Genomic DNA, 23,696 nt, shown 5'->3' on the forward strand with positions numbered 1-23,696 from the left:
TGCTGCATAGCAGAGCCGATCGGGCTGTGCCTGCTTCTAGCCTCCCATGGAGGCTATAGAAGCATGGCAAAAGTAAAAAAAAAAAAGTTTTTAAAAATGTGAAAAAAATAAAAAAAATATAAAAGTTTAAATCACCCCCCTTTCGCCCCAATCAAAATAAATCAATTAAAAAAAAACCCAACCTACACATATTTGGTATCGCCGCGTTCAGAATCGCCCAATCTATCAATAAAAAAAAAGCATTAACCTGACCGCTAAATGGCGTAATGAGAAAAAAATTCGAAACGCCAGATTTACCTTTTTTTGGTCGCCACGACATTGCATTAAAATGCAATAACGGGCGATCAAAAGAATGTATCTGCACCAAAATGCTATCATTAAAAACGCCAGCTCGGCACGCAAAAAATAAGCCCTCACCTGACCCCAGATCATGAAAAATGGAGACGCTACGAGTATCGGAAAATGGCGCAATTTTGTTTTGTTTTTTGCAAAGTTTGGAATTTTTTTTCACCACTTAGGTGAAAAATAACCTAGTCATGTTAGGTGTCTATGAACTCGTAGTGACCTGGAGAATCATAATGGCAGGTCAGTTTTAGCATTTAGTGAACCTAGCAAAATAGGCAAGCAAAAAACAAGTGTGGGATTGCACTTTTTTTGCAATTTCACTGCACTTGGAATTTTTTTCCCGTTTTCTAGTACACGACATGCTAAAACCAATGATGTCGTTCAAAAGTACAACTCGTCCCGCAAAAAATAAGCCCTCACATGGCCAAATTGACGGAAAAATAAAAAAGTTATGGCTCTGGGAAGGAGGGGAGCGAAAAACGGAAAAAGCTCCGGGGGTGAAGGGGTTAATATATGGAGGTCTATGAGGAGTGTATTATACTATGTGGAGTACTGAGGAGTGTATTATACTATATGGAGGACTGAGGTGCACATTATTATAATACACCCCATAGTCCATATATTATAAACAAGCAAAATGCTGCCTATTCATCGAGTGATTGGACTGTTTATGTGGGAACACAAATCCTTGTTCTCAGCAGCGCTCGGTCGCTTGTGACCTGGGGCTAAAAAAAAAAAAAACACCTTGCTCAGGTGCCGCCCCCCGCAATGTCGCCGCCCTAGGCACGTGCCCTCGAGTGCCTAGTGGCAAATACGGCCCTGCCGCTCTTCAGTCGCCGAGCTCAGCGCAAGACCCAGAATACTGATGTCACCGCTCTTCAGAGTCTCTGGGTCTCGTGCTGCGCAGCGGAACCAACAGTGGCTGTAGGCAAACTTTATGGAGCATCAGAATGAGGTTCTATAGCCTTTGGTCGTCTCATCCCTTCATTATCTACGAGATCCAGTTATGTAGATAAAGTAGCGGCTTTTCTTGGTACTGCAACTAAAAACAATAAATAGGACTGAGCTGTAATGCTGGATACAGCTGTGATTATATGTTATATAGTCGTGTTACTCTCCCCTCACTTCTTGTAGCCTACAAGTGTACAAAGATATTATACAGTCACATGTGACAAGTGGGCCTGTGTAACTTCAAATGCCAGGGCTGAATTTTAGTCCCAGTCCAGCCCTGGCCTCAGATAACCTGCGCTCTCCGGTATCTTCTCTGAACCAGTGGCCGTGTGCACAGCAGGAGTACACTGTCCGCAGCAGCACGGAGCCCCCGGTACTACACGCCCCGGTACTACACGCCCCGGTACTACACGCCCCAGTACTACCAGTAGCACTGGGACGGAGGACGCCCCCAGGTGACAGCGCCAGCTACGTATTAGCGGGGCGGAGACCCCGAGCTCTAAGTCTAACTCTGTAGCCCTAAAATGGAGCCTTCTCTTCCGCCCGCTCCCTCAGCGCAATTCTCAGGGCGCCATGTCCCAGCAGGCCCCGCCTCTTCCGGTACAGTCCGCCGTGCTCCGCCTCCGTGGCCTCCACAGTTGTTTCTTACTTCCTCTTTTGCTTGGAGTTTTCGCCTAGAAAAGCGAGTGGAGCGGGAGCGGGCAGGTAAGAAGTGTTCTCTCATACACGGGATAATACAGGCGGAGGTGGGTCAGTGAGCTCGGCACTGCGCAGGCCCAGATGGCGGGTAGGTCAGTGAGCGCGGCACTGCGCAGGCCCAGATGGTAGTTCGGGCCCGGGCGCAGCATTAGTCTGGTGTGCGGCTCCAGGAGGGCAGTGGCGGTGACGAGAAGAGCCCAGTCCTCGGGAACAAGGTGCCGAGGGGTAATTTGTTCTCTGTGCTTGGGTAAGGGTCTCACATCAGGGTGGTAAACAACTGGCCGGGACTGCGGGGGCAACGCATGTGTGGCCCGGGGGCACAGGACCCACCTCATAGAGACAGGCTGCTCACATTGGGAAAAGGCCAAAATGTCTCCCACGTGAGGGCTAGGCCTCCTCACACCTAAGATACCGTGGTGTGGGAATCCATGCACACGTCCTGTGAGTAGCCACTGTTACCTGCCTGTGTCCGCGGCTCTTCTTTTCATTAGTTGGCAGGGCATCGGTGCTGCCACTTACCTGCCTGTGTCCGCGGCTCTTTTCATTAGTTGGCAGGGCATCGGTGCCGCCACTTACCTGCCTGTGTCCGCGGCTCTTTTCATTAGTTGGCAGGGCATCAGTAACGCCACTTGCCTGCCTGTGTCCGCGGCTCTTCTTTTCATTAGTTGGCAGGGCATCAGTGCCGCCACTTGCCTGCCTGTGTCCGCGGCTCTTTTCATTAGTTGGCAGGGCATCAGTAACGCCACTTGCCTGCCTGTGTCCGCGGCTCTTCTTTTCATTAGTTGGCAGGGCATCGGTAACGCCACTTGCCTGCCTGTGTCCGCGGCTCTTCTTTTCATTAGTTGGCAGGGCATCGGTAACGCCACTTACCTGCCTGTGTCCGCGGCTCTTCTTTTCATTAGTTGGCAGGGCATCGGTGCCGCCACTTGCCTGCCTGTGTCCGCGGCTCTTTTCGTTAGTTGGCAGTGCATCAGTGCCGCCACTTGCCTGCCTGTGTCCGCAGCTCTTCTTTTCATTAGTTGGCAGGGCATCGGTGCCGCCTCTTACCTGCCTGTGTCCGCGGCTCTTCTTTTCATTAGTTGGCAGGGCATCGGTGCCGCCTCTTACCTGCCTGTGTCTGCGGCTCTTCTTTTCATTAGTTGGCAGGGCATCGGTGCCGCCTCTTACCTGCCTGTGTCTGCGGCTCTTCTTTTCATTAGTTGGCATGACATCGTCTGGTACAGTGTCATTGTTGCAGCATGAGGTAGCACAAGGCCTTCTAATCAAAGAACCTTGGTTGTGCCAGGTAAGAGGCAGTACTCCACAGGGCTGTGGAGCCAGTAAGCCAAACCTCCGACTCCTCAATTTCCATGACAGACTCCACCAAAATGGGCTCTGTCTCCAACTCCACAGCCCTGGTACTCCCTCTCCCATCCAGTGGCCAATTGGAATGTACAAATAAATTTGCACGAACTCTACTGCCAGCCAAATGCTCTTCCTCCTAGGTATCATTTACAGGGGCTGATAACCAGAATCAAGAATTCATAAATTGTTTTGTTGTATTGTTAGCAGGGCCTCGTTTCACATTAAATATTGTGCCCCTTGTATTCGATTGCTCCTGCCATCTGTGCACATGTAGAATGGTCCACTGCAAATTTTTCCGCAGCGGATTTGATAAATCCGCAGGGCAATAACTGCGCGTTTTTCCTGCGGATTTACCGCGGTTTTTGTGCGGATTCCACTGCGGTTTTACACCTGCGGTTTTCTATTATGGAGCAGGTGTAAAACCGCTGTGGATTCCGCAGAAAGAATTGACATGCTGCGGAATGTAAACCGCTGCGTTTCTGCGTGGTTTGTTTTGCAGCATGTGCACAGCGTTTTCGGTTTCCCTTAGGTTTACATTGTACTGTAAACTCATGGGAAACTGCTGCGGACCTGCAGCAAAATCCACATTCGTGTGCACAGAGCCTGACACTTTCTGAAGTGCTGACTTCAGGAGCCAGCTGTGGGTCCATTCTATTGTTAGGTGACATACTTCTCCTTATACCAGTACAGTAGGTTTTTTAAATGTGATTTTTACTTGTATTTTTAGTACAAATAGAAAAGACTGAAGAAAACAACATACCAATAGTGAGTTGTAATTTTATATCCATGTATGTTATGAAAAAACAAACGTTACAAAAACACCAGAAAATAAAACAACTTTTTTGCATTTCAACTTTGAAATATTTTACTAGAAGCTTCAGGCTGTGTTCACATCTGTATTGGTGTTGTGCATTGCAGTGAATATTCTGACTTGCATATTGTCAGTGGCCATGCAGATTTGTGGCACCGTACCTAAAGATGGGGTCAGATGCCTTTGAAGTAAAGTCAGTAAAGGTGTCCTTTTGTATTGAATTTGGAGAAACCACTTCTTACTGTGTTTGGCATTTACATTATTTTTTCCAACTAGTGTATGGCAAGAAGGAGAAGGAATTTGAAATGGCGTTTGATTAATTTTGATCACGATTGTAATTATGCTTATGAAAGCTGATGACTGTTAGTACACAGTGACTGCTGAAACCAAGTTACTCATTTGTATGCACCTTCCCACCTGCTTGTTTTCCCTCTATCACCTTCTCCCTCTTTGGTTGACAGCTCTGGCTTTATACAGCCAGAGAAGGGAGGAGATAGATGAGACGGTGTATTTAAATGATTGGGTTCAACCGTCATTCTGTGCTGACAAAGTCCCTTTTAAAAGGAGCCTGTCAGCAGGATTGTGCACAGTAACCTACAGTGTCAGGTCTGCCCCGTTGTACTGACTAAAATGATACCTTGGTTGATATCCATTTTGTGGTAAATTTTTATTTTCAGTTTTGAGATAATGATATGCTTGTTCTCCTGGGGCGGCCTGTGGGGTGTGGCTTCATGTGGTGCTCTGATTAGCTATTCATAATGCAGACTGCTGACAGGTCACCAATCCCTCACTGACCTGCGCCCTAGTTTGCATAATGAATATTATATATATACACATATTGGTGGGATAAAGAAAAAACCCTTCTGCAGGAAGGCACCAGCCGTGGCACCTACTCTGCAGCATAATCACATATGTACTGTGTATAGAATTAATGTCTGAGGTTATCCTGATATTGCAAAAAAATCCACTTGAAAATGGCGTCGGCTGCACCTGCCCAGTAGTAGCCATCAGTGATCCAATAGCTGCTACTTTGCTTTTTTACTCAAGCAAGATGGTGCCACCTGCACAGTAGCAGCTATCGGATCACTGATGGCTACCACAGCGCAGGTGCTGCCGGCGCCATCTTCAAGTGGATTTTTTTTTTCTTTGGAATATCAGGAGTATTTCAAGCATATTCTGTACACAGTACATATGCGATCATGCTGCAGCGCAGGTGCCACAGCTGGTGCCTTTCTGCAGAAGGGTTTTGTTATATATATTTCTCATTATGTAAACTAGGGGGCAGGTCACTGAGGGGTTCTGTGACCCACCAGAAGCCATACAGATGATTAGCTAATCAGGGCACCATATAAAGCCCCCCACAGGCCGCCCCTGAGCACGAGCATGTCCTTAAAGGGCCACTGTCACCACCCTCCAGCCGTTATAAACTAAAAGAGCCACCTTGTGCAGCAGTAATGCTGCATTCTAACAAGGTGGCTCTTTTAGTTTTTGGTTCAAGTATTCCCAAAATAAAGCGTTTTGAAAGTTAGCCAAAATACCTGTCGTTAGCCAGGGAGGCGGGTCCTCACTCCCCAGCTTGAACCGCTACTCTGCCGTCACTCCAATCTTCAGGGACTTTCGGCGCCACCCCCTCCGTGCTTTTTTCTCTTCAAAACCGGCGCCTGCGCTGTGTGTAGGCTCTGGCCGTGTGACGTCCCAGCCAGGCTTGCAGACTGCGCCTGTGCGGGCATTGCGGCCACCCACCTTGGGAATCCCAGCCCCGCAGTGTGTTATGCATTATGCACAGTGCGGGGCTAGGATTCCTGGGCATGCGCACTGCGTGTGTCAGCCTGTCACCCAGGTCCCCCGCCTTACAGCGTCTGTATACTGTACTGTATACTGTATGAGGAGGCACGATCAGCTGAATACAGTATACAGACGCTGTAAGGCGGGGGACCTGGGTGACAGGCTGACACACGCAGTGCGCATGCCCAGGAATCCTAGCCCCGCACTGTGCATAATGCATAACACACTGTGGGGCTGGGATTCCCAAGGTGGGTGGCCGCAATGCCCGCAAAGGCGCAGTCTGCAAGCCTGGCTGGGACGTCACACGGCCAGAGCCTACACACAGCGCAGGCGCCGGTTTTGAAGAGAAAAAAGCGCGGAGGGGGTGGCGCCGAAAGTCCCTGAAGATTGGAGTGACGGCAGAGTAGCGGTTCAAGCTGGGGAGTGAGGACCCGCCTCCCTGGCTAAAGACAGGTATTTTGGCTAACTTTCAAAACGCTTTATTTTGGGAATACTTAAGCCAAAAACTAAAGAGCCACCTTGTTAGAGTGCAGCATTACTGCTGCACAAGGTGGCTCTTTTAGCTTATAACGGCTGGAGGGTGGTGACAGTGGCCCTTTAACTCAAAACTGAAAACAAAGATTAAACAACAAGCACAAGATGGATTTCAACACCCAAGGTATCATTTTATTCAGTGTAACGGCGCCGACCTGGCACTGTCTGTAGGTTACTGTGCACAATCCTGCTGACAGGTTCCCTATAAATTAGGCCTGTCACTTTTTGCTTTTCCATGCGGTCAAAAGGCACGTCAAAATGCCGCATTTGGACGCATCCGCATACAACGCATGTCCCTGTGTACCGAATGTGAACTATAGGTACGCAGGACCCATGCAGAAGTAGGTGGAGCTTAAGGGAGTGTATACGCAGACCAGCCAAACGCAAGTGTATACTTAGCCTTAGAGAGAACAAGGTCAATCATATTACAATAGTAACAAGAAAGTAATTACAATAAACCGGGGTAACATCAAAGGATGTACATGTACATTTCACATGAGGAATTTCAAGGAAACATTTCTAACCGTGTCCATTTTTTGGCTAATTTGTTAAAGCAGTTATTGATCATGGCAAACTTATGCTCATATGATTTGTGAAGGGAAATTTTATCTATTTTATCTTTTATTGTGGGAGGTTCTGGGTTCTTCCAATTAAATGCAGTGGCATTTTTTGCCACTAAAAGGATATGAATAATAATGGGTCTGAGGGAGGGGTTGACTTCTTCCATGTTTAGTGAGGAGTGCCAGTTGGGGAGATAACTTCAGTTCCTTATTCAGTAGGTTGTTGATGATGATTGAAATTTTTGTCCATAGGGGTTGATGTTTGGGCACTTCCAAAAGATGTGCAGCATTTTGCCATGTTGGCCGCAATTCCTCCAACTATCAGATGAGTGTTGTACATTGATTCGGGAAAACCTAGCCGGGGTGAGATACCATCTGGAAAGAAGCTTATAATAAGACTCCTGAAGTGACATAGAAATGTTTGAGGAGTACGTGTGCATGATTGCTAGTTCCCATTTTTCGGGTTGAAAAGAAGAGTGTAGCTCAGATTCCCATTTTAACATATTTGAGGTTTTAACCAGTTCTGAATTGTTAAACCAGCTGTAAATGTAGATGTAACTTCAGAATATCTTATGGCCTATATTACAAATGAGGTTGATTACTGCTTCCAAAAAAAAAAAAAGGTTTGCTAGCGAGAACATTTTGGATTTGGTCTTTTAAAATCTGGAATTGAAGAAAAGCTGATTGGGGGGGGGGGGGGGGAGAATGTTAAAGTTGATTTTAAGAATATTACAGTGATGGACGTTTTTTCCCATCATGGATGTCTTTTAACTTCTTGACATCGAATTCTGACCAAAGAGGGGTGATGTTTTGGCTAAATAATGAAAGGATAGAAGAGTGGAAGTTTTTTTTGTTTTTTTTTCCAGAGAATTGAACCTATTTGACCCTCTTTTGGGTTTTGATAGATTTATTTCATGCCATAATAGATGCTGAGAAAATAGGATGCGTGTTGACGTTGCTGTTATTCGTTAGATGTTTTAAAATTCGATCTCGTGAAGGGTTATTCTTATTAAGGCTGTGTGCACACGATGCGGAATTGGTGCGGATCCGCAGCGCATTTTTCCGCTCAGAAACGCTGTAGTTCCGCACAGTGATTTACAGTACAATGTAAATCAATTGGAAAAAAAAAAGGCTGTACTAATGGTGTGGAAAAATCCGCATGAAAACCGCTGCGGAACACAATCTGCAGCGTTTCTGACCCCTTCCATAATTGAAATCCACAGGGGTAAAAACCGCAGAAAATCCGCATCAATTCCGCCTCAAAACTGCACAAAATCCGCAGCAAATCCGCGCCTGCGGTTTCTGCCAGGAGATGCGGATTTTGTGAGGAAAATGCTGCACCCCAATCAGAAGTGAGTTCTAAGTCGAACCAATCTGGAGTTTCTTCTTGAGACCACCAATGGAAACTTTGCTTAACTAGATTTGCATGGTAATACGCTGATATATTTGATAAGCCTAATCCTCCTGAGATTTTGCTTTTATATAATATTTTTGTGGCAATTTTTGCCTTTTGTTGCTCCAAATAAAATTTATTACGGCCTGTAAACTTATCAAGTAGGAGGTTGAAACTGTCAAAGGAAGGGATCTGAATATATAAAGGATCTTGGGGAGAATGTTTTAATAGTTTTACCCCACCATGATATGTCTTTATCCCCAAATATATTCAGGTCTTTTGTGATGGTTTGATTACCGTATATACTCGAGTATAAGCTGAAATTTTCAGCCCAAAAAAATGGGCTGAAAGTGCCCCTCTCGGCTTATACTTGAGTCATGGAAGGCAGGAGGAGCGACGCCTGTCAAATACTCACCTGCTCCTGACGCGGTCCCTGCATGTCCCACGGTCTTGGGGTGCGGCAGCTTCTTCCCCTATTCAGCGGTCACTGGTACCGCTCATTAACCCCTTCATGACCTTGGGATTTTCCTTGTTCGTTTTTCGCTCCCCTCCTTCCCAGTCAAAACTTTTTTATTTTTCCGTCAATATGGCCATGTAAGGGCTTATTTTTTGCGAAACAAGTTGTACTTTTGAATGACATCATTGGTTTTAGCATGTCGTGTACTAGAAAACGGGAAAAAAAATTCCAAGTGTGGTGAAATTGCAAAAAAAGTGCAATCCCACACTTGTTTTTTGTTTGGCTTTTTTGCTAGGTTCACTAAATGCTAAAACTGACCTGCCATTATGATTCTCCAGGTCGTTACAAGTTCATAGACACCTATCATGACTAGGTTATTTTTTATCTAAGTGGTGAAAAAATTCAAAACTGTGCTAAAAACAAAAAAAGGCACCATTTTCCGATACCCATAGCGTCTCTATTTTTCATGGTCTGGGGTCGGTTGAGGGCTTATTTTTTGCGTGCCGAGCTGGCGTTTTTAATGATACCATTTCGGTGCAGATACGTTCTTTTGATCGCCCGTTATTGCATTTTAATGCAATGTCGCGGCGACCAAAAAACTGTAATTCTGGTGTTTCTAATTTTTTTTTCTCACTACGCTGTTCAGCGATCAGGTTAATGCTCTTTTTTTTTTTTTGATTGGGCGATTCTGAAGGCGGCGATACCAAATATAATTTTTTTACTTTTGCCATGCTTCAATAGCCTCTATGGGAGGCTAGAAGCTGGCACAACTCGATCGGCTCTGCTACATAGCAGCGATCATCAGATCGCTGCTATGCAGCAGAAATGCAGGTGTGCTATGAGCGCCCACCACAGGGTGGCGCTCACAGCTATCCGGGATCAGTAACCATAGAGGTCTCAAGGACCTCTATGGTTACTTTGCAGAAGCATCGCTGACCCCCGATCATGTGACGGGGTCAGCGATGCGCTCATTTCCGTCCGGAAGCGCCAGTTAAATGCCGCTGTCAGCGTTTGACAGCAGCATTTAACTAGTTAATAGCGGCGGGTGAATCGCGATTTCACCTGCCGCTATTGCGGGCACATGTCAGCTGTCATGTCAGCTGTTCAAAACAGCTGACGTGTCCCGGCTTTGATGCGGGCTCACTGCCGGAGCCCTGCATCAAAGAGGGGGATCTGACCTCGGACGTACTATCCTGTCCGAGGTCAGAAAGGGGTTAAAGTAATGAATATGGACTCCACTCCCATAGGGGTGGAGCCGCATATTCATTACTGTAATGAGCGGTACCATGTGACCGCTCACTATAGGAAGAAGCTACCGCTCCCGAAGACCGTGGGACATGCAGGGAACCGCGTCAGGAGCGCCGGGAGCAGGTGAGTATTTCATATTCACCTTTCCGCGTTCCACCGCCTCCCCGTCTTCCGTGTCTTCTGCTGTGACTGTTCAGGTCAGAGGGCGCGATGACGTATTAGTGTGCGCGCCGCCCTCTGCCTGAACAGTCAGTGCAGAGATACGGGACGCTGAGGGGCAGCGACGAGAGGTGAGTGTCATATTTTTTTATTCTTTTTTTTTAGTGCAGCATTACATGAGGCACAATGCTATATGAAGCGTCTATGGGGCCATAAAGAACTGCATGGAGCATTATATGGGGCATCTATGGGGCCATAACTGCATGGAGCATTATATGGAGCATCTATGGGGCTATACACTGTGTTCCAAATTATTATGCAAATTGGATTTAAGTGTCATAAAGATTTAATCATTTTGTTTTTCAAATAAACTCATGGATGGTATTGTGTCTCAGGGCTCAATGGATCACTGAAATCTTAAATAAATGTGATAATTAGTTTTCCAGGTGATTCTAATTAAAGGAAAACTACCTAAAAATGATGTTCCACATTATTAACCCCTTCATGACCCAGCCTATTTTGGCCTTAATGACCTGGCCGTTTTTTGCAATTCTGACCAGTGTCCCTTTATGAGGTAATAACTCAGGAACGCTTCAACGGATCCTAGCGATTCTGAGACTGTTTTTTCGTGACATATTGGGCTTCATGTTAGTGGTAAATTTAGGTCGATAATTTCTGAGTTTATTTGTGAAAAAAAAACGGAAATTTGGCGAAAATTTTGAAAATTTTGCAATTTTCACATTTTGAATTTTTATTCTGTTAAACCAGAGAGTTATGTGACACAAAATAGTTAATAAATAACATTTCCCACATGTCTACTTTACATCAGCACAATTTTGGAAACAAATTTTTTTTTTTGCTAGGAAGTTATAAGGGTTAAAATTTGACCAGTGATTTCTCATTTTTACAACAAAATTAACAAAACCATTTTTTTTAGGGACCAACTCACATTTGAAGTCATTTTGAGGGTTCTATATGGCTGAAAATACCCAAAAGTGACGCCATTCTAAAAACTGCACCCCTCAAGGTGCTCAAAACCACATTCAAGAAGTTTATTAACCCTTCAGGTGTTTCACAGCAGCAGAAGCAACATGGAAGTAAAAAATGAACATTTTAACTTTTTAGTCACAAAAATGATCTTTTAGCAACAATTTTTTTTATTTTCCCAAGGGTAAAAGGAGAAACTGGACCACGAACGTTGTTGTCCAATTTGTCCTGAGTACGCTGATACCTCATATGTGGGGGTAAACCACTGTTTGGGCGCAGGGCTCGGAAGGGAAGGAGCACCATTTGACTTTTTGAATGAAAAATTGGCTCCAATCTTTAGCGGACACCATGTCGCGTTTGGAGAGCCCCCGTGTGCCTAAACATTGGAGCTCCCTGACAAGTGACCCCATTTTGGAAACTAGACCCCCCAAGGAACTTATCTAGAAGCATAGTGAGCACTTTAAACCCCCAGGTGCTTCACAAATTGATCCGTAAAAATGAAAAAGTCCTTTTTTTTTTCACAAAAAAATTATTTTAGCCTCAATTTTTTCATTTTCACATGGGCAACAGGATAAAATGGATCCTAAAATTTGTTGGACAATTTCTCCTGAGTACACCGATACCTCATATGTGGGGGTAAACCACTGTTTGGGTGCACGGCAAGGCTCGGAAGGGGAGGCGCGCCATTTGACTTTTTGAATGGAAAATTAGCTCCAATCGTTAGTGGACACCATGTCGCGTTTGGAGAGCCCCTGTGTGCCTAAACATTGGAGCTCCCCTACAAGTGACCCCATTTTGGAAACTAGACCCCCCCAAGGAACTTATCTAGATGCATAGTGAGCACTTAAAACCCCCAGGTGCTTCACAGAAGTTTATAACGCAGAGCCGTGAAAATAAAAAATAATTTTCCTTTCCTCAAAAATATTTTTTTAGCCCAGAATTTTTTAATTTTCCCAAGGGTAACAGGAGAAATTTGACCCCAAAAGTTGTTGACCAGTTTCTCCTGAGTATGCTGATACCCCATATGTGGGGGTAAACCACTGTTTAAGCACATTCCGGGGCTCGGAAGGGAAGTAGTGACGTTTTGGAATGCAGACTTTGATGGAATGGTCTGCGGGCATCATGTTACATTTGCAGAGCCCCTGATGTGCCTAAACAGTAGAAACCCCCCCCACAAGTGACCCCATTTTGGAAACTAGACCCCCCAAGGAACTTATCTAGATGTGTGGTGAGCACGTTCAACCCCCAAGTGCTTCACAGAAGTTTATAACGCAGAGCCGTGAAAATAAAAAATAATTTTTCTTTCCTCAAAAAAGATGTTTTAGCAAGCAATTTTTTATTTTCACAAGGGTAACAGGAGAAATTGGACCCCAATATTTGTTGCCCAGTTTGTTGTGAGTATGCTGGTACCCCATATGTGGGGGTAAACCACTGTTTGGGCGCACGTCAGGGCTCGGAAGGGAAGTAGTGACATTTGAAATGCAGACTTTGATGGAATGGTCTGTGGGCGTCACGTTGCATTTGCAGAGCCCCTGATGTGCCTAAACAGTAGAAACACCCCACAAGTGACCCCATTTTGGAAACTAGACCCCCCAAGGAACTTATCTAGATGTGTGGTGAGCACGTTCAACCCCCAAGTGCTTCACAGAAGTTTATAACGCAGAGCCGTGAAAATAAAAAATAATTTTTCTTTCCTCAAAAATTATGTTTTAGCAAGTAATTTTTTATTTTTGCAAGGGTAACAGGGGAAATTGGACCGCAACAGTTGTTGCCCAGTTTGTCCTGAGTACGCTGGTACCCCATATGTGGGGGTAAATCACTGTTTGGGCGCACGTCGAGGCTTGGAAGGGAGGGAGCACCATTTGACTTTTTGAACGCAAGATTGGCTGGAATCAATGGTGTTGCCATGTTGCGTTTGGAGACCCCTGATGTGCCCAAACAGTGGAAACCCCTCAATTCTAACTTCAACACTAACCCCAACACACCCCTAATCCCAACTGTAGCCATAACCCTAATCACAACCCTAACCCCAACACACCCCTAACCACTACCCTAACCCCAACACACCCGTAACCCTAATCCCAACCCTAAACCTAACCCTAATCCCAACCCTAACCACAACTGTAACCCCAACACACTCCTAACCCTAATCCCAACCCTAACCCTAATCCTAACCCTAATCCCAACCCTAACCACAACTGTAACCCCAACACACTCCTAACCCTATCCGTAACCCTAACCACAAGCCTAATCTTAACCCTAATTCCAACCCTAACTCTAATTCCAACCCTAAGGCTATGTGCCCACGTTGCGGATTCGTGTGAGATTTTTCCGCACGATTTTTGAAAAATCTGCAGGTAAAAGGCACTGCGTTTTACCTGCGGATTTACAGCGGATTTGCAGTGTTTTTTTGTGCGGATTTCACCTGCGGATTCCCTTTCTGCGGAATCTGCACAAAGAATTGACATGCTGCGGAAAATACAACGCAGAGTTTCCGCACTGAATTTTCCGCACCATGGGCACAGCGGATTTGGTTTTCCATAGGTGTACATGGTACTGTAAACCTGATGGAAAACTGCTACGAATCCGCCGCGGCCAATCCGCTGCGGATCCGCGGCCAATCCGCTGCGGATCCGCAGCCAAATACGCACTGTGTGCACATGCCCTAACCCTAACCCTACCCCTAGTTCTAACCCTAGTTCTAACCCTAACCCTAGTGGAAAAAAAAATATATATATTTTCTTTTTTTTATTATTGTCCCTACCTATGGGGGTGATAAAGGGGGGGGGGGGTCGTCATTTACTATTTTTTTTTTTTATTTTGATCACTGATAGGTTATATCACAGTGATCAAACTATATCTGGAACGAAGCTGCCGACTGGCAGATTCGGCGGGCGCACTGCGCATGCGCCCGCCATTTTGGAAGATGGCGGCGCCCATGGAGAAGACGGATGGACACCGGGAGCCTCGGTAAGTATAAGGGGGTGGAGATCGGGGCACGGGGGGGGGGCGTCGGAGCATGGGGGGTGGCATAGGAGCACGGGGGGAGCGGAGCACAAGACGGAGGGGAGCGGACCACAGATCGGTGGCTTGGGGGGGGGGGGCACGATCGGTGGGGGGGGGGGGTCACATCAGTGTTTCCAGCCATGGCCGATGATATTGCAGCATCGGCCATGGCTGGATTGTAATATTTCACCAGTTTTTTAGGTGAAATATTACAAATCGCTCTGATTGGCTGTTGAAAGTGAAACTGCCAATCACAGCGATCGTAGCCACGGGGGGGTGAAGCCACCCCCCCTGGGCTGAAGTACCACTCCCCCTGTCCCTGCAGATCGGGTGAAATTGGAGTTAACCCTTTCACCCGATCTGCAGGGACGCGATCATTCTGTGACACAGCATATGCGTCACACGTCGGATTGGCACCGACTTTTATGACGCATACGCTGTGTCACAGGTCGGGAAGGGGTTAAGTAGGCCACAGGTTTCAAGCAATATGGGAAATAAAAAGGATCTCTCTGCTGCTGAAAAGTGTTAAATAGTGCAATGCCTTGAACAAGGTATGAAAACATTAGATATTTCACGAAAACTTAGGAGTGATCATCATACTATGAAGAGATTTATGACTGAAACAGAGTTCATGCAGATAAAGGCATATTGAGGAAGGTTTCTGCCAGACAAATTCATTGAATTAAGAGAGCAGCTGCCAAAATACCATTACAAAGCAGCAAAAAGTTATTTGAAGTTGCTGGTGCCTCTGGAGTCCCTCAAACCTCAAGGTGTAGGATCCTTCAAAGGCTTGATTTGGTGCATAAACCTTCTATTCGGCCACCCCTAAACAGTGATCACAAGCAGAAATGGTTGCAGTGGGCCCAGACATACATGAAGACTATTTTTCAAGCAGTCTTGTTTACTGCTGAGTGTCGAGCAACCCTGGATGGTCCAGATGGAAGGAGTAGTGGATGGTTGGTGGATGGCCACCATGTCCCAACAAGGCTGCGACGTCAGCAAGGCGGTTGAGGAGTCATGTTTTGGTCCAGAACAGCTGGTAGGGCCCTTTAAGGTTCCTGAAGGTGTGAAAATGACCTCTGCAAAGTGTATAGAGTTTCTCACTGACAACTTTCTTCCATGGTATAAAAAGCAGAAACATGCCTTCAGGAGCAGAAGCATCTTAGTGCATTGTCATGCATGATCTCATGCTGTCATGCTGCAAAGAATGCATCTGAGTCATTGGCTGCTATGGGCATAAAGGGAGATAAACTCATGGTGCGGCCACCATCTTCCCCTGACCTCAACCCTATTGAGAACCTTTGGATTATCATCAAGCAAAAGATCTATGAGGGTGGGAGGCAGTTCACATCAAAACAGCAGCTCTGGGAGGCTATTCTGACTTCATGCAAAGAAATACAAGCAGAAAGTCTCCATAAACTCACAAGTTCAATGGATGCAAGAATTGTGAAGGTGATATCAAAGAAAGGTTCCTGTGTTAACATGCATCTTGGCCTGTTAGGATGTTTTGGAGTTAAATAGCTTTTTTGCTCAGTGAATGTGACCTCCTAATGCTGCAAATTCAACAAATGAGCATTTTCAGTTCTTTAAAACATATCAAATGTTTAGAAATTCTACTGTGCCTAATAATTTGGAACAGTGCATTTTGAGTTTTTATTCATTTTAGAGATTATACTGTTATCATTGGGAGGTTTCTTCAATAAAATTCGATGTATACTCTATCGGGTGATGACTTTTATTAGACTGATTGTCATTTGCACCAACCATTTAGGAAAATCAAAGAAAAATGTCATTTGCATAATAATTTGGAACATAGTGTAAAGAACTGCATGGAGCATTATATGGATCATCTATGGGGCCATAAAGAACTGCATGGAGCATTATATGGGGCATCTATGGGGCCATAAAGAACTGCATGGAGCATTATATGGGGCATCTATGGGGCCATAAAGAACTGCATGGAGCATTATATGGGGCATCTATGGGGCCATAAACTGCATGGAGCATTATATGGGGCCATAAAGTACGGCATGGGGCATTATATGGGGCCATAACTGCATGGAGCATTATATGGAGCATCTATGGGGCCATAACTGCATGGAGCATTATATGGGGCATCTATGGGGCCGTAACTGCATGGAGCATTATATGGGGCATCTATGGGGCCATAACTGCATGGAGCATTATATGGAGCATCTATGGGGCCATAACTGCATGGAGCATTATATGGGGCATCTATGGGGCCATAACTGCATGGAGCATTATATGGGGCATCTATGGGGCCATAACTGCATGGAGCATCTATGGGGCCATAACTGCATGGAGCATCTATGGGGCCATAACTGCATGGAGCATTATATGGGGCATCTATGGGGCCATAAAGAACTGCATGGAGCATTATATGGGGCATCTATGGGGCCATAAAGAACTGCATGGAGCATTATATGGAGCATCTATGGGGCCATAACTGCATGGAGCATTATATGGGGCATCTATGGGGCCATAACTGCATGGAGCATTATATGGCGCATCTATGGGGCCATAACTGCATGGAGCATTATATGGGGCATCTATGGGGCCATAACTGCATGGGGCCATAAAAAACTGTATGGAGCATTATATGGGGCCATAAAGAACTGCATGGAGCGTTATATGGGGCATCTATGGGGCCATAAAGAACTGCATGGAGCGTTATATGGGGCATCTATGGGGGCCATAAAGAACTGCATGGAGCATTATATGGGGCATCTATGGGGCCATAAAGAACTGAATGGAGCATTATATGGGGCATCTTATGGGGCCATAATGAACTGTATGGAGCATTATATGGGGCCTATTTTGTATGGAGCATCTTATGGGGCCCATCATGAACTTTATGGATCATTATATGGGGCTCCTGATTCAATATGGATATTCAAAAACATTTAACCTACTGATGTCTCAATTAATTTTACTTTTATTGGTATCTATTTTTATTTTTGACATTTACCGGTAGCTGCTGCATTTTCCACCCTAGGCTTATACTCGAGTCAATAATTAGGGGGGTCGGCTTAAACTTGGGTCGGCTTATACTCGAGTATATACGGTAATAGATCTAGGTATCTAGGTTAGTAGAGATTAGGGAGTTAAGATTTTGTTATTTTTAAACCAAGATAGGTGATGTCTTTCTCGGCCCAACTCCAGGGAGAGCTCTTTACTTCTTTAATTTGTGTACTACTTAAATTTAAAATGGAGAATTTTCGATTTGTTTTCATTGACCTTAAAATAGGATACTTTGGAGAAGAGGTCAAGCAGTTTATGGAGTTCTGAAATAGTTTATAGGGTCTGTTAGGGTCAAGATTGTCTTCTGCGAATAACCCTGTTTTAAAATCTCTGAATGTTGAGTGAATACCTGAGATTTTTGTATGTTCTCTAATTAATTGAGCCAATGGTTTCTTGGCAATAACGAATAGCAATGGGGAAAGGGGGCAACCTTGCCTGGTGCCATTGGATATAGGGAAGGGGGTAGATAGATGGTTATTGGAGTATATTCTCGCTTTAGGATTTGAATATCTACTATATAATTGTCTAAGGGTCACTTCCGTCTTTCTGTCTTTCTTTCTGTCACGGATATTCATTGGTCGCGGCCTGTGTCTGTCATGGAACCCAAGTCGCTGATTGGTCGTGGCAAAACGCCCACGACCAATCAGCGACGCGCACAGTCTGGAAGAAAATGGCCGCTCCTTACCTCCTTACTCCCCGCACTCGCATACTCCCCTCCGGTTACCGGTCACACAGGGTTAAATGCCGGCGGTAACGGACCGCGTTATGCCGTGGGTAACGCACTCTGTAACCGCTGCTATTAACCCTGTGTGTCCCCAATTTTTTACTATTGAGGCAGCCTATGCGGCATCAATAGTAAAAAAATGTAATGTTAAAAATAATAAACATGCTATACTCACACTCTGTAGTCCGCCGAGCCGCTCGCGCCGGCCGCCATCTTCCGTTCCTGGCGATGCATTGCGAAATTACCCAGAAGACTTAGCGGTCTCGCGAGACCGCTAAGTCTTCTGGGTAATTTCGCAATGCATCCTGGGAACGGAAGATGGCAGCAGCCGCGCGAGCGGCTCCGCGAAGCTTCAATGGATCCCAAGCGTCGGTATCCGCTTCCTGGATCCAGGCGCCAACGGAAGGTGAGTATATAACTTTTTTGTTTTAATTTTTTATTTATTTTTTTTTAACAGGGATATCATGCCCACATTGCTATATACGTGGACTGCGTAATGTACTGCGTGGGCTGCGCAATGTACTGCGTGGGCTGTGCAATACACTATGCATACATATTCTAGAATACCAGATGCGTTAGAATCGGGCCACCATCTAGTAAAGCCATAATTGAGGTGAAACATTGTACGTTGAATCCACATTTTTGAAGCGCTGACCTAAGAAAGTCCCAATTAAGGCGGTCGAAAACCTTTTCGGCGTCTTAAGAGATTATGGTTGAGGTGATTTTTTTTATATTTAGAGTTGATCAGTTTGATTGTGTTAATGATCCTCCTTGTTCTGTCGATAGGCTGCATATTTTTGATCCTATCTGGTCCTTTTTATTAATTATTTTTGAGAGGATGCGGTTCAATCTATTGGCAATAATTTTGGAATATAGTTGTCAGTATTTATTAACTAGATCGGTCTGGTTACTTGATTTAAATCTCCATTTGGTTAGGGATGAGTATAATTGTGGCTTCAAGCATTTCAAATTTGTGTGAGGTGGGGGTTTCTCTTAAAATTCTTAAACAGCTCTTGCACATCCTAGGAAACCGTTAAATTTGGGATCATAGGCAATGTGTTGAATAACCATAACCCTTTTTTTTTTTTTTTTTTTTAAAGGGAATCCGTAATAGCTTGAAAGCGTCAAGATGGGGACAATGTGCATACAGCTAATTGGTTAAAATTGTCTTGCCTGTATGCCTCAAAGCTGCCGTCTAATTGTGGGGAAATAATTGAAATGTTTTATGTTAATTGGTTCTTCCAGGCTCTGGGAGTGTGCAGAGCCTCCTGACTCAATTATAATACCATCCTCTTCCCGTGAACGGCACACTATTCTGTGGCGCCGTAATCCTGTGCCTGCGCCCTGCATTCACGCTGTTCTGGGTACCTAATCCATCCCCTTCTATGGGCAGTGTCTTCACCCTGCTTCTGCTCGGGCGAGTGAATGGTGCTGTGCCTGTACAGAAGCAGGATACAGACACTGCCCATATGAGGGGACAGATAGGTACCCAGAACAGCGTGAGTGCAGGAGCGGGATTATGACGCCACAGTTGCATAGGGCACACTGACGTGCATGGGAGGGTGATGGTATTATAGTGAACAGAGGAAATACCATAGAAACTGGGGAACAAACAAGCCCCATAGGGTCTTAGGCTTCTTTCACACTTCCGTCGGTACGGGGCCGTCGCTAAGCGTCGTTGCGACGTACCGACGGACGTTGTGAAAATTCGGCACAACGTGGGCAGTGGATGCAGTTTTTCAACGCATCTGCTGCCCATTCTAATGTCCCTGGGAGGAGGGGGCGGATAACTATGACTACTTTAAAAGTGTTATTCAAAACCGATTTAAAAGTCAGCGCATTTCAGTCATTCCTGACTTCTCCCTCAGGACACAAAATGTATATCGGTGTGTGTCCTGAATGACTTTGAAAAGCGTTGACTTTTAAACCTGTTTTGAATAAAACTTTTTTAAAGGGAAACTGTAGCAGGATTGTGCACAGTAGGCTACTTTCACACATCAGGTTTTTGCAGTCAGGCACAGTACGTCGAATGTTGAAAAAAAAAATGGATCCATCGCAGATTGTGAAAAACCGATGCAACGGATCCGACTAGCATATCCAGATAATTGGATAAAAAAAAAATTGGAGCATGCTCAGTTTAAAAAAACGGAATTTGGCGCCGGGATCCGTCATTTTTCGGACCCGGCACCTTCCGGCTCCCGTAGGCTTCCATTCTAGTAAAAAGCCGGAAGCACCGGATCCAGCGCTTCCAGCTTTTTCACCGGACAAAGAACGTTACTGTGTGCGTTTTTTTTCCAGAAGCCGGAATTGAAATTTTAGCTGGATTCGGTAAAAAACGGAATGAACGGTAGGCCATGTGGCGCATTCTGGCGCTAATACAAGTCAATGAGAAAAAAAACTGATCCGGCTTTTGATTTTGCCGATTCCGGTTTTTCAAAAAAGCCGGAGGGAAAAAACCTGATGTGTGAAAGAAGGCCTAACCTACACACAGTGTCAGGTCAGTGCCGTTATACTTAATAAAATGATGGCTTGGGTGATGAAATCCGTCTTGTAGTTGTTACGGTAATCTTTATTTTCAGTTAATGAGATGCTCGTGCTCCGGGGCGGCCTGTGGGGGTCTTCATGTGGTGCTCTGATTAGATATTCATAATGCAGACTGCTGACAGTGCCCAAAAATGTTACTAATTAAAATGTCAGCTCGTCCCACACAAGTCCTCACATGACTGTCGGCCGAAATATAAAAATATTGTAGCTCTCAAAATATGGTGATGCAAAAACTAGTTTTCGCAATAAAAAGCGTCTTTTAGTGTGTGACCGCAGCCAAATATTAAAAACCCGATATAAATCCGGTATCACTGCAATCGTGCCGACCCGAAGAATAAAGTTGCTTAGTCACTTATACCGCACAAGGAGCAGCGTAAAAAAGAAATAAAACCAATCCTTCACCGGCTATTGATTTTTTTTTTTTTTTTTTTCCTCATTCTGCCTTCCAAAGATCACAGTAAGGCTCGGCGCACATTTATCCTGCACAAAGTGCTTGCACCGGGGTATCCGTGTAAATGTCTGAAATATGTGATTGAGACAGAATCCTCGGTGGAAGATTACCTATAATGAGGCAGACGGAGGCACTGTGGATGCCTTCTGACCTGTGATCCAGTGGTGTCCGTCTTTTGAGGGTATGTGCACACGTATTCTTGTCCACTGCAGATTTTTCCACAGCGGATTTGATAAATCTGCAGGGCAAAAATGCTGCGTTTTTGCTGCAGATTTAGCGCGGTTTTTCTGCTGTTTTACAACTGCGGTTTTCCATAGGGGCAGCTGTAAAACCGCTGTGGAATACGCAGAAAGAAGTGACATGCTGCGGAATGTACACCGCTGCATTTCCGCGCAGTTTTTTCTGCAGCATGTGCACAGCGTTTTTTTGTTTCCCATAGGTTTACATTGTAATGTAAACTCATGGGAAACTGCTGCGGATCCGCAGCGTTTTCCGCATCGTGTGCACATACCCTTAGGATTGCATAAAAGTGCCGTTGGCCACAGTTTTGTGTACTTCTGAAAAGAAGGAAACCACTGAACAGAGGTCAGACTGAGTCCAGAGTAAGGCCGGCCTCACACTAGCGAGTTTTACGGACGTATGAGCGCATAAACTACGTCCGTAAAATACGCATAACACATGGCACAATGATTCCCTATGTCCCAGCTCCTATCAGCCGTATTTTACTGATCCGTATTATACGGTCTTGTACGGCCGTAGAAAATCGCAGCATGCTACGTTTGTCACCGTATTGCGCAAAAAAAATCGCCAATGAAAGTCTATGGGGGCGAGAGAAATGGGGATTCCACACGGACCAGCAGTGTGACTTGCGAGAAATACGCAGCGGTGTTAGTGAAAAGCCGGTAATTCAATTGCCGGCTTTTCATTTCTCCTTCACAAACCCGACAGGATATGAGACATGGTTTACACACAGTAAACCATCTCATATCCCTTTTTATTTTGCATATTCCACACTACTAATGTTAGTAGTGTGTGTGTGTGCAAAATTTGGGCGCTGTAGCTTGTAAAATAAAGGGTTAAATGCGGAAAAAATTGGCGTGGGCTCCCGCGCAATTTTCTCCGCCAGAGTGGTAAAGCCAGTGACTGAGGGCAGATATTAATAGCCAGGAGAGGGTCCATGGTTATTGGCCCCCCCTGGCTAAAAACATCTGCCCCCAGCCACCCCAGAAAAGGCACATCTGGAAGATGCGCCTATTCTGGCACTTGGCCACTCTCTTCCCACTCCCGTGTAGCGGTGGGATATGGGGTAATGAAGGGTTAATGTCACCTTGCTATTGTAAGGTGACATTAAGCCAGATTAATAATGGAGAGGCGTCAATTATGACACCTATCCATTATTAATCCAATAGTACTAAATGGTTAATAAAACACACACACACATTATTACAAAGTATTTTAATGAAATAAACACACAGGTTATTGTAATATTTTATTAGACTCTTAATCCACCTGAAGACCATCGTTCTGTAACAAAGTTAAAAAAGCAAACAACAATATTCCATACCTTCCGTCGTTATGTCCCACGATGTAAATCCATCTGAAGGGGTTAAATCATTTTACAGCCAGGAGCTGTGCTAATGCACTCGATCGTGCCTGTAAATCCCTGGGTACTGAAAGGAAAAGCTGGGTGATCTGTACTTACCTTGAGTTGCGGTGATGCGCCCTCTGCTGGATGTCCTCATGAACTGGAGCCTTGGAAAAGTTCCCACGCTGGGGTGGCTGGGGGCAGATGTTTTTAGCCAGGGGGGCCAATAACCATGGACCCTCTCTAGGCTATTAATATCTGCCCTCAGTCACTGGCTTTACCACTCTGGTGGAGAAAATTGCGTGGGAGCCCACGCCAATTTTTTCCGTGATTTAACCCTTTATTTTAGCAGCTACAGCGCCCAAATTTTGCACATACACACTACTAACATTAGTAGTGTGGAATATGCAAAAAAAGGGATATGAGATGGTTTACTGTATGTAAACCATGTCTCATATCCTGTCGGGTTTGTGAAGGAGAAATGAAAAGCCGGCAATTGAATTACCGGCTGTTCACATATATCGCGCTGAATTAAATATACATACAGAAAAAAAAAGAAATATATATATGTTTTACCGAACATTTGAGCACATAAATCCATTAGATGTCGGTTTTGCAAGCCTGCGAGAAAATATCGCAGTACGGATGCCATACGGATTACATACGGAGGATGCCATGCGCAAAATACGCTGACACACCCTGCCTACGGATGACATACGGATCACTATTTTGGGGACTTTTCTGCGTATTACGGCCGTAAAAAACGGACCGTATTTACATACGCTGAGTGTGAGGCCGGCCTAACTGCTGCCTCATTATAGTGAATGGATCCCTCTGGGGTTTCATCTGAATCACGTCACACAGAGATTTAGATGGAAATCCCAAAGTAAATTGTCGGCGTAGAGCGCCAGATAAATGTGATCCCAAACGTTATGTTAAATGTTCCCAATATAAGCTTCAACTCGGTCCACAAAAAAAGCAAGCCCCCCACTTAGGTCTGTCATCTGTTAATGGAAATATAAGGGGCTTCCACGTTACTTACTGGTAGTACAAAGGCTCTTGAAAAGTGAA

At 45.1% G+C, this 23,696-nt stretch overlaps 1 protein-coding gene across 8 annotated transcripts in view; it reads left to right on the forward strand.

Annotated features, from left to right (window-relative positions):
* The first annotated feature begins 1,713 nt into the window (after positions 1–1,713).
* The window catches only part of ZC3H11A (zinc finger CCCH-type containing 11A), a 120,465-nt gene continuing 98,482 nt past the window's right edge, over positions 1,714–23,696 (forward strand). For 3 of the 8 annotated variants that reach the window (XM_077295440.1, XM_077295448.1, XM_077295442.1), the window contains exon 1: positions 1,714–2,001. The gene's annotated coding sequence lies outside the window, so the exon portion shown is untranslated. Of the gene's footprint in view, positions 2,084–23,696 lie in introns of all 8 variants that reach the window. The other 5 variants (XM_077295445.1, XM_077295441.1, XM_077295446.1 and 2 more) reach the window with 5 other exon arrangements.

Source organism: Ranitomeya variabilis, chromosome 3 (genome assembly GCF_051348905.1).
Source record: "Ranitomeya variabilis isolate aRanVar5 chromosome 3, aRanVar5.hap1, whole genome shotgun sequence".
NCBI lineage: Eukaryota > Metazoa > Chordata > Amphibia > Anura > Dendrobatidae > Ranitomeya > Ranitomeya variabilis.